The 11,901-nt window shown below is 45.3% G+C and overlaps 1 long non-coding RNA gene across 1 annotated transcript; it reads right to left on the reverse strand.

Moving 5' to 3' along the window:
* Window positions 1–7,217: 7,217 nt before the first annotated feature.
* Window positions 7,218–11,620, reverse strand: LOC146190016 (uncharacterized). The gene is made up of 3 exons (XR_014707329.1): window positions 11,513–11,620; window positions 10,705–10,813; window positions 7,218–7,441 (listed from the first exon to the last, which is right to left on the reverse strand). It is a non-coding gene; the product is annotated as an uncharacterized LOC146190016 (long non-coding RNA).
* Between the last annotated feature and the right edge of the window lie 281 nt (window positions 11,621–11,901).

The raw sequence follows: 11,901 nt of genomic DNA on the forward strand, positions 1-11,901 counted from the left end.
CGTGAGATGACGTTTAATGAATCTGTGTGCGGGCCTAGCGCGCGCGCTCCTACCCGCACCACTGCCCTCTTCTTCCTCCTTCATCCGTAACATGACCCGGGGCACTGAGCGATCGTCCCGATCGTAGACGAGGAAGTTTACAGATGATGATTCCATGGCATGATGATGGGCGTGTCTGGATGCTTGAAGAAGAGGAAGAAGTAAGAATAGAACGGTTTGCCGGCACGATGTCTGATGCGTGGGGGATCCGCCTCCCCTGGAGCTGTCAACCATCCGTCACCAGAGTCCATGGGACCGATGGCTCGACGTCACGTCGGGCGGCTCGGGCGGGGGTTGCGTGTTCATGTCCATCGGTTCTTTCGGGTCATTCGGGTCAGTCGGGTTTTTTGGGTTCTTCGTCTCGGTTCTGGTTGGTGTGTCTGTCCTCCTTGTCTTCAGGCCCGGGCCGGGGGCTTGGCGGTGGTAGTTGGTCAGGTCTGGGCTTGAAGGGCTGGGGCGAAGCTGCTCGGCGATGTCCCTGGGCCCTCAGTCGATGGTCCCGGCTTACAGATGGCGTCGATGCTCCAAGGCGAGGATGGGGAAGACGTACCCCGCACTTCCAACCAAATGTTACCTGGTGGCAAGCGATGGCAACAGAACAGAGGACAGAGAGAAGATGCTCGATGGTCGTGAGATGACGTTTAATGAATCTGTCTGCGGGCCTATAGCGCGCGCGCTCCTGCCCGCGCCACTGCCCTCTTCTTCCTCCTTCGTCCGTAACAATATTGTTACGGGGATGTATTTAATGTAACTGGCGCTGCGACGAGCAGAGCTCGGCGCGAAGACTTCAGGAGCCGTGCAGCATTCACTCTGTCAGCGTTGTCGTCTCTCAGAACACTTTGTCGTCCACGCGATCCTCGGTCGTCGTCGTTGTGTGTGAGCACACCACTTCGGTCACGCGTTTCCCGGTAACACTATCAATCTCGGCAAAAGGCAATGTTCGGTGCGTATTAGGCGTGCGGTGTGGAGGGGGAAAATACGGCTTGAGGCGGGCCACATGCATGATTTCTGACGTATTTGTAGCGGACGATGACTTTGGGAGGAGCGGTGTAATCTCATAGGTGACCTCGGTCACTGGGCGTAGTACTCGATAAGGATCTGTGTATTGCGGCAGATGTTCTTCACACAGCTCCACACGACGGCACGGAAGCCAGAGCAACAGCAGAGATCCGGGAGGATAGTGAGCATCACGGTGGTTAGCGTCGTAGCGGCATTTTTGAGCTTCTTTAGAGATGGAGAGCTTGTGACAAGCAATCTGGCAAGCAGCACCGGCTCAAGCGATGGTGTCGTGGGCATAAGTTGTGACGGGGCCAGCGGCGAGAAGCAAAGTGTCGAAGGGCAGTAAGGGGCCTCTTCCAAAGAGAATATAGAATATAGAGTACCAGCAGTGTCATGGCGCGAAGAGTTATATGCAAAGGTGACAAATGACGGACTAATGTCCCAGTCGCGGTGAGTCGCGGTCGGATACATACATGGCGAGCATGTCGGTGAGTGTGCGGTTGAGACGTTTCGTAAGGCCGTTCGTCTGAGGGTGATACGCGGTGGTGAACTTGTGCCTAACGGAGCGAGAACGAAGTATTTCGTCAACAACTCTGGAAAAGAAACAGCGGCCACGGTCGGTAAGTAGTTGACGGGGAGCACCTTGGTGAAGCATGACGTTGCACAAAAGGAAGTCAGCAACCTCTGTGGCGCAGTTAATTGGAATGGCGCGAGTGATCACGTACCGCGTGACATTGTCGGTGCCCATAGCGATCCATTTGTTTCCTGAGGCCATAGGAGGTGTTTCTGTTCTCTCTTCTTTCGCAGTTTTTGGCTACCCACGTATGTTTTCTTCTGTGCCTCCTTCTTTCCTGGAGCTCCTTATCTTTTTGTGCTTTTCTTCTCTCGTTTTTGTTCGTTTCTTTGTCCTTTTCCCCTTTCATATAACTACTTGTTGTAACTAGGCAGTTGTGTTCTTTGCTTACTTTTGTATCTTTAAGGTATATTGTATATATATTTATTTTTATATCCATGTTTTCTCTCTCAATATTGTAGATTGTTTTTCGTCATATTCTGAGAGGAGTAATAAAAGGCAAAAAAAGGTCAAGACCAACACGAGAAAACGGCTCAGTCGGGATAGCAATCGGCTGCAGGTGTCCAGGAGGCAGCACAGAAGGTTTCTTCCGGAGTTGACAGAGGTCGCAAGCGGCGACATAACGTTGGACGGAACGGTAGAGTCTAGGCCAGAAGAAACGCCGGCGCACGCGGTCGTATGTGCGTGAGAGGCCAAGATGAACAGCTGTAGGGATATCATACATTTATTTGTTCGAGAACGGCAGAGCGCAGGTGTTTGGAAATGACCCGCAAGGGCTCAGCGCCATCAGGTCGCATGTTGCGATGGTACTGCGTGTTCTCATGAAGGAAGAACAGGGCGAGGGAAGAGTCATGGCTGTCTGTGCGGAGGTGGTCGATGAAAGAACTGAGGGTTTGGTCCAAGCGCTGTTCGTCGGCGATGTGGGTCAAGTCGGATATAGAGAGGACACAGGGGTCCAACTCATTTTCTTCAGGGGAAAAGGGATCGTCGGGATAACGGGACAGACAGTCTGCATCCTGGTGGAGCCGACCGGATTTGTTTATAACGGAAAAAGTATACTCCTGCAAGCGCAGTGCCCAGCGGCCGAGGCGGCTAGTAGGATCCCTGATGGAAGAGGCCATGGTAGTCGGTAATAACAGTGAAGGGTCAGCCAAACAAGTTGGGTCGGAATTTTCCAATGGCTCAAATGAGAGCCAAGCACTCCCGTTGCGTGAATATAATAGACAGGAGACGACTGGCGTAGGCAATCACGCAGTGTTAGCCGCGTTGAAGCGGTGCAAGAATGGCACCAATCCCATGGTCACTGGCGTCGGTGCGAAGTTATGTCGAGGCAGACGGGTTGAAATAGGCCAACACAGGAGGATTGGTGAGAACAGCGATGAGGGTGGAGTATGCGTTAGCCTGATTTGGTACCCAAGAGAAAGGAACGTCTTTCTTCAGCAGATTGATGAGAGGGTGAGCAACGGCTGCAAAGTTTGGGACGAACCGCCGAAAATAAGAGCACATTCCTATAAAACTGCGGACATCACGGGGTGAAGGGGGAGATGGAAAAGCACTGACAACGCGAACTTTGTCAGGATCGAGTTGCACGCCGGTGGCATTCACCAAATGGCCAAGCACTTTAAGTTCGCGGCAACCAAAACTGCACTTCTTTGAGTTCAGTTGAAGTCTGGCACGAAAGAAAAGTGGCAAGATGGAAAAAAAGCGATGGAGGTGGTTTTCGAACGAGGGCGAGAAGCCAATCACGTCATCCAAGTAACATAGACAAGTCGTCCATTTGAAGCCGCGGAGTATGGAGTCCATCATCCGTTCAAACGTGGCATGGGCGTTACAGAGTCCAAACGGCACGACCTTAAATCGAAGTCCATCGGGAGCGACAAAACCTGTCTTCTCGCGGTCTTGTTCGTCAACAGAGATTTGCCAGCAGCCGCTACAAAGGTCGATGGAGGAAAAGTAGCGGGATCCATGTGAAAAATCCAAGGCATCGTCTATTCTTGGAAGCGGGCAAAGATCCTTCCTTGTAATCTTGTTTAGATGTAGATAGTCGACGAAAAAGCGGCAACTGCTGTCTGCCTTTCTAATGAGCATGAAAGGAGATGCCCAGAAGGTTCGATGATATCGTTGGCCTACATCTTGTCGACCTCCTGCTGGATGACTTGGCGCTCAACAAGGGACACAGGATAAGGCCTCCGGTAGATAGGGCTTGCACCGCCTGTTTCAATGCGGTAAGTCACAACCGATGTTTGGCCCAGAGAACCGGCGGCAAAGCCAAAAATGTCGGTGAAGGACAACAAAAGGTTGTGCAGGTCCTGAGCGTGTTCAGGGCTGTCGTTGGAGGCAATCATCGCGAAAATAGGGTCGGTAATTGTGTTGGGGAATACGGGTGTTTGATGGACGCTTGAAGGTGGGCTAGGAGTGAATGCACAAATGTTGCAGACTGTGAGAGGGGACAAGGTAGCAAAGGATGTTCCTTCGGGGAGAACTTGGGGCGACAGCTTCACTGAACCGCTTCATTGATACCTCACAACGACTGCTATTATTGGAATGAACATCGCAATGACACAAGTACTGACAGTCCATGGTATTCAGAAAAGTATCACCTTGCCTTGATATCATCTGCTAGACCAGCTGGAACCGTTATATGTCCAGTAGTCTAAAATTGAGACGGAATATATTACAGATGCATAAAACAGGGAGAACACCAAGTGTTGTTGATGTTGGCGTCTTGAAACTAGACTCACATGATGAGGAGGCAAAATTGCTAATGTGTAGTGGTATATACATGGGGAATTTCAAGAGCCAATTATTACGAAAATAATGACTCCACGCGGAGATTTTTATAAGCGTAATGACTCAAGATGATAAAATAAATTTAAAGGATAATACTAAGCATACCAAGCGGAGAAATGAACATCTGGAAAAATATTGAAAAAGCTTATAAGTGAGCCTACCAGTTGCAATCATGTCATTATGGGCAATCACAAGGTGGTACATAATATAAATCCTTTGGTGCTCTGATTGAATGATAGAAAAACTGGTATTAACAGCGGAAATCCTAACCATTAGAGAAGGTCCTCCGAATAAATTCTTTGAAGTGAGAACTTCCGGCAGGAGAGAGAAAATACCCTATAGATTCAACATACTCGCATGAGTCACATAGGTTTGTCGATGTCCATTCACGTCTGCATAGATGTTAATTCAGACTAGAAATTCTGTACCGCAAATGAATCATTGATACTTCACGGAGCCTGGTTTTACATGAACGCTCTTTCCTATTATATCTAAGCATTCATAACCTGTGATATTCAGGAAGGGATCACATACCCTGGCTGAAATGTTATGGAACCGCTCAAACGGGGAGATCACCAAAAGACTGAAATTAGGGATGGGGTGAAACACAAACACGAAGAACCGACTTTGTTAGGAAGTCAGCCGCCGCGTTTGAATGAATACCTACATGCCGAGGCGCACAGATTTATTTAATTATTTAAAATGCCCTCAGGGCCATATGGCATTACAGAGGGGAGTGGTTATACAATGTAATAAAACAAAACATAACAATATGACCATATAGTTTTACAAAATGTTGCTGGTTATACCTTTTTAGCTAAGGCATCCTTGAAATAAACGGTGGTCATACGTTATTTCAAGTGATGCGGGAAGGTGATTACACTCGTCGGATGTACAGGGTAAAAATGGATGAAAGTCGATTTTTGTTCTGCAGAATAGTACTCCAATTTTGTGGGCTTGATCCATCCGGGCTGACACGTAGTTCTTCGCACAGGTGAGAATGATGTAAATTTTATGAAAAAGACGAAGATGAAGTGTTTTGCGACGAGACGCGAGGGATGACAGACCGAGGCTGGCTTTCATGCTGGATATGCTTGCTGTTCAACTATAATTAGAGAGGATAAAGCGCACAGAAATAGTTTGAGCCATGTCCAGTGAGTGCGTTAGGTCCCACTGATAACGATCACTTATTGATGCTGCATACTGTAGTTCAGGTAATAGGAGTGTCTTGTAGAGTAGAAGTTTAAGAGAAGAAGGTGCTTTGTGCACGTTACGACTTGGATATGCAAGTGTTTTGTTGGTGTTGGTAATAACATGGGTAACATGAACAGTCCAGGTAAGGTTGCTAGTAATGTGAATCGAGGTATTTATACGAGAATACTGAGTCTAGAAGCATGCCGTTAAGGTGATAGGAGGGCAAATTAGTAGTCAGTGCACGCATGAATTTTCACTTTTAAAGTTGAAAATGAAATGGATTTGGTTGGAAGTGCGTGGTACTACAAATAAACGAAAATGGCTTAACATATTTTGGTTAATTTCAATTGAAACATCAAAATATTTTTGAAGCCGTTTGAGAAATATACGCATGATACTGTTTTCGCTACAGATCTCTCCGTTAGCTGCGAAAAAGCGACTGTTGTTATTGCGTCACACGATTGGGCATGGAGCTATTCTGTCCGCATCCTGGAATACATCCCTGTATCATTTGCTGAAGGTTTGGCTTTTGGAATGGCTCTGCTTAAAATGCTGTTATGTACCAGACGGTTCTCATCCTTGCAGATTGTTTGTCAGTTTTTTTAAGGTTCATCATCATCATCATCACCCTGAAGGTTCAGGTGAGTCTAAATTGCTGCAGTTTACGATTAATACAATGTGATGAAAGAGACTGCTGCACTATGATTAGTCTCACTCTAAAACTGTGAATAGGGCACTAAGCAATTCTTGTAATAATAACTTGCAAGTGTTTCGGTAAGGAGACTGAAACAATAAGAAACAGGTTAGCTTGAGCTAATCCTGGTGTCAATTAATGAGACCTTGCTGCAGAAAGAATTAGAGTGGAAAAAATCCTCTGAAGAGAAAAATGGTGCAGCACCGAAAGCAGTGCTGCCATATGTGTATCGAATGTAACACAATCTGAAAAAAAAAAAAAAAAAAGTGGCGAATAAGCACAAAGCGCCAGTGGTTTTCTCAGCCCTCCCTGAAACTTCATAAGTGTCCCGCTTATTAATGCGAAAGAAAGAAATGTTTGACGCGGGAAGCGTCGTGCGAAGTAGTATGTCAAGTGTGCCTGAGGAGGGTGGTGTGAACAGCGTGTTTCATGTGCTAAATGTATATTGAGCTATCGAGCAAAAAATTAAATTGTAGTATATGGCAGCACGAGCTATAAATGCTGACCTAAGCTAGCCTATGCATGCCAATACACTGCAAAATGTTCTACTGTTTGCCTAATTCAACCGATATTAATGTATTGGGCTGATGTCGTGACACTAGCATTCAATCTTCTGGATGATTTTCAAATCAGAAAAAAAAATCGAATATGTGTATCAGTGACACTTTTCGAATATGTGTATCAGTCACGAAGAGTCGGACACGACTGAACGCCTGAACTGAACTGAACTGTAAAGCCGTTATGAATGTCTTCGTGACATATGAAACGTAGAGCAAGTTACTTACAGGATATTAGGTTTTGTGGGTTAGTTATAAAGGTGTTTAATATAGATTGAAGCATGGTTTAGAGAAATAAAGATGCAGTGTATTTCAGCATGCCATGATTTTTATTTTCCCCGGTCAGAATGAGCAAATAAAATTTTTTTTTTATGAGGCATTTTTTTCACACATGAGACCGATAATTTTCATGGCAGAAACGTTGAGGGTTTCGCCACAGCGTGGATGCACAACTGGCCTGTTGGTGCAACATGCTCTGCGTCATCGGCGCCTAACTAGTCGTGGCATTCAATCAAAGGCATGGGGCAGCAACTCAAGCCGGAATCCTTGACTTCTTTAGCGTATGTGCACGCATCACCATCATTGTTTGGGCACCTGAAAGAAGAAATAACATTGTCATGGAATAAAATTATACATATATCCATATTGCGCATTCAATCTTTAAAAAGTGATCTCTCTTCAATTTATACGCGAAGCAGGCAGCATTTTTTTTTTTTCAGAAAAATTGCAGTAACCATTTCTCCTTTATAATATGACGTTTTGTGGTGGAAGTGTTTGTCCTCACAGTGAAGCTGTGCCGAAACAAAATCATGGTGTAAGCATTTGTGGCTGACGGTTATCTGGCATTCCTTTCACGTTAAAGGAATGTTAGATAAAAATTTATTCTTATAACATAAACGTGTGCTGGTTTAAGTGCCTGCTTTCAAGCTATAGCAGAAATACAGCTGATCACTGATTATGAGTCACTGCTGAAAATATTGTCGACAAATTGCTGCCACAATACTGATGCACCGCTATGACCAGAACCATCCCAGTGTCTCCTTTTTGCCCAGTGATGAATTTCTCTGGGCACCTGTCCGCACTCCTGGATTGCACAAAAAGTTTCTCCTTCGCTACATCGATCCTTATATCGTACTCCACAATAATATCTCCTGTGCACTACCGCGCTGTCTCCTCGCATGCCGTTGCCAATCAGCGTCGGCGCTCAGAAGGGGTTGCTCACGCTTCGAGCATGAAGCTCACCTATCCGCTTTTGTCTAAACAGTGACCAGGGCTGCCACTTCCTTTCCGAGGGGAATTGTGCGAACGTGGTGCAAGAACTTTCCTCGCTTCCATCTGTACATACCCATCATCGTCATGATTCCCCAGTGTTCTAGTGATCGTCTGCGAAGTTCCAGCTACGGCCTTCAATAATGACGTTGGTTCGAGCAGTGGCTTGCAACATTTCCTATCCACATTTCAAAGGGCTCCATGTCCGTGCTTCTGGCTTGTCTTGAGTTGCATAATCTTCATGTAAAATAGTTCTAAAACAAGTATGTGCGAAAATATGATACGATCTGAGACTTCCGCGCCTTCTCTAAACATTTTTGGCAACAGCGTTTCTGGGTGCTGTGTTGGATAAATTTCGCATTTTCTCAAGTTTGGTACCTGGTGATGTGAACTGCCTGCGCTTTTGAGCGGCTGAAATTGTGTCTGTAGTGCCCGACTATGGTAAAAGCAAATGTGATTCGTTGTCTGCTTTGGATAACATTGTATTACCTCAAAAGATCCGATAGCTTCAGTTGTGATATCTGGAACTAATTGTTCCATTACACGATTCAAGTGAGTTCAATTGCATTGTCTACTTCCTCCTTATAGTGTAAATATAACACTTTAGGGTGCAACAAAAAGGTGTGGAATTGTTGGAAATTCGCGCAAGTATATGTCGTATTTACCCCGCCGGGGTGGCGCAGTGGTTACGACGCTCGACTACTGTTCCCAAGGACGCGGGATCGAGTCCCGGCCTCGGCGGCAGCTTTTCGGTGGAGGCGAAAAGCAAGGCGTCCGTGTGCTGTGCGATGTCAGTGCACGTTAAAGAACCCCAGGTGGTCGAAATTTCCGGAGTCCTCCACTACGGCGTCTCTCATAGCCTGAGTTGCTTTGGGACGTTAAACCCCACAAACCAACCAACCAATCAAATTCCGCATTGCTTCAGGAGAATATTTCGTATCAATAGAAAAATTTCAGCAGCTCTTCATAATATTTTTGGAGAGGAAAAACAAGGTCGAACATAATTTTATTTGAACATCGGAATGTTTATAATTCAAGTTTCAAGGTATATGGTTGCTGCAAAGGTCAAACTAGGGACGCATTAACTGAATCAGCCTGCCTTGCTTCAAGCAGAATTCAAGAACTGTTCTTCTTTTAAGAGGCAACACATTGACCAATGTTAAACATGGTTCAGAAGCAGCGCGCAACCAGAAGTGTAAAGAAACGATTATATACTTCATAGCTCAGCAGAATTGGTTTGGTACTGGAAAAAAAAATTGTGTGGAAATTTGAACAGCTAAAGTGCGATAAGACGAAAGCAGTTCTGTGAAACTTCGCCGATTCCTTATTTTACTGCATCTACTTCTGTAGGCTGTGTGGTTCTTCGTTCATGGAAGCACCAGTATGACGCCATCGCGTAAGCCACCAGCCAACATATAAAGCCCCCCTTTAACCACGTGCCTCCGCGGCCTAGGGATAACATGAATGCACGGGCCTTGGCAGGCTGATTCTGATACCACCTTCCTATATACGAAATGAGAAGGCCCGATTTGGCAGCGCCTACCAAACGTATGTCAAGAAACCCTACGTCCAGTTAGTGATCGCGGTCATGTCATCGGTCAGCTACCGCCTACCCCGTAATGAAAGGCGTAAGCCGAAAGATGCGAAGACGTAAGTCTTAATACGTCCACCTGCGGGGGCGTCGGCCTATGGCCGCCCACCTTGACCTATGGTGGTCGTCATCTCGGGTGCCATCACGTGACCTAGGCTGGCCGCAAAGTGTGACACCTTCTGCGAACGACAGCATGAACCATTAAATGCTTTCGCATTAAAATTGTTAGGGACGTTTAATGTCTGTTTTTAAGGCCATGACGCGATAGCGTGTGCGACCACCCGTCATATGTAGCGCCCCAACTGTATTGTAAGCACCAGTTTAACCAAATCTGATGAACGTGGAGCGAAGCCTATGGCTGTACCGTCCATGACTCGGTATCCAAGAGCACTGAAAGTATGATATTTATTCAAGAATCCACCTGGAATGAACAACCCAAGTTGGCAGATGTTCCCAACTTTCTCACATCATAAGGTTTGGTTAAGTCGCAGAAACCATCGAAGAGTCAGCGCCCGACCATGTCGGCTACCACGTACGTACATGCCAGCACCATGCCCGCGAATTTTTGCTCACAACGCCGGCGCAGAATATTCTAATTAGTGAGTGTGGTTGTCTGCATAGTAGTATACACAAATGAAGTACAGGTCGTGGGTTCGGTTCCCACCATCGGCACGTTGTTTGTCTTTCTACTTTGTGTTTATTGGGACCTTTAGCACTATCGCATGCAAACGAAAAAGTTGTACGAACTAAGGACGATTCATTTATGATGTGTCCCCCAATACCAGCATTTCCTCATTTCAGTACTAAAGCTTACAACGAAACGTTTAAGTTTACAAAATATTGCGCTTAATGTGTAGCCCTATGTGAACCTGGAATTGTAGTTTTATGCTAATATAGATAAGAAACTTCAAAGAATTCACCATTTCTGAAAAAAATAAAATAAAATCACGGAGAAGTTCAAGAGCATAACTATACTTTAGAGTAAACATATACTCACGTTTTCAGTACCTGGACTTTGCCGTCTTCGCATTTGACTTGCTCGCAGGGTGCTTGCAGAGTTACTGTCTCACCTTCTTTAATCATTTGACCATGGTGTTTGCACTTGCCTAGAAGCCGATGAAACGAAATTCATTCGCTCGGTGTCATTGATGAGGCCATTATCGGAGCAAAACAATATCTACACTTTCAACATGCCATCTCTAACCAGCCGCTTCATTCCGAAATCTCATAGCCTGTCGCCTACCTCCACAAGGCATGGAATGGCTTCAATAACATTGTACTCCATTCAGCAGGGGCTTATATTACTAAATTTTGTAGTTCCGCCATCATCTTATAATTTCAGACGGGTGTCTCTCATCACTTTGATTCAGCCGCGATACTTATAGAATTCAAATAAAATGGTAATTTTATCATTTCAAACACCATTAACTGTTCGTTTTCATATAAATGTATTTATTATTTATTTATATGGGCCTCTAAACACATTTGTACCTAGTGTTGACATTATAGCAAAAAATATGCGGATTCTGTTGGTGAAGAAAAAATCTTCGATGCTGATGAATGTAGGTCACCAAGTACATCAGTAGATAACAGGATAGTCTAATTTACCACCCATTAAAAACTTCCGCTTGAGTTTAGAAATTATGTTAGGTGCACTTACTACAGACACGAAAGGGTAAGCAACACAAAATATCATGCTACATTTCCAGAATACAAATACCTCCAGGCTGAAGAACTGCAATGGACCCACATGTTACCGTTCAGACATAAACGTACTCCGAGAAAATAAAAATGGTCAATCATACCTTCTTTCCCCTGCTTCTTTCCATGCGCAGCAAGTACTGCCAAAGCCATGAAAACGACCAGAGAGACTGCCAGAGAACGCATTTTGGTGGAGGCCTATTGACAGTTCTTCACCCGTCGTCGATAGTGATGGTGCCTCATTTCTACCTTGCTTTTATACCAAAGTTTTCGAGGTTACAACAATGAAAAATCGGCAAAAAAAAAAAATAATAAGAGCGCAGCTGCTAGTTATCTTTATATAATTATGCGCACGTTCAGCTGGCGCTATGATGGTTTTTGAGGAAGTGTTTCCGCATGTGCAGCCTTAATAAGGTCACTTAAGCTAAAATAGAACATACAGAGGACACGTTAAACGGCTTTTCAAAGGCATGACTATATTGTTTGTTAACTT

This window comes from Amblyomma maculatum, chromosome 5, assembly GCF_055883805.1.
Source record: "Amblyomma maculatum isolate TAMU_Amacu chromosome 5, ASM5588380v1, whole genome shotgun sequence".
Taxonomy (NCBI): domain Eukaryota; kingdom Metazoa; phylum Arthropoda; class Arachnida; order Ixodida; family Ixodidae; genus Amblyomma; species Amblyomma maculatum.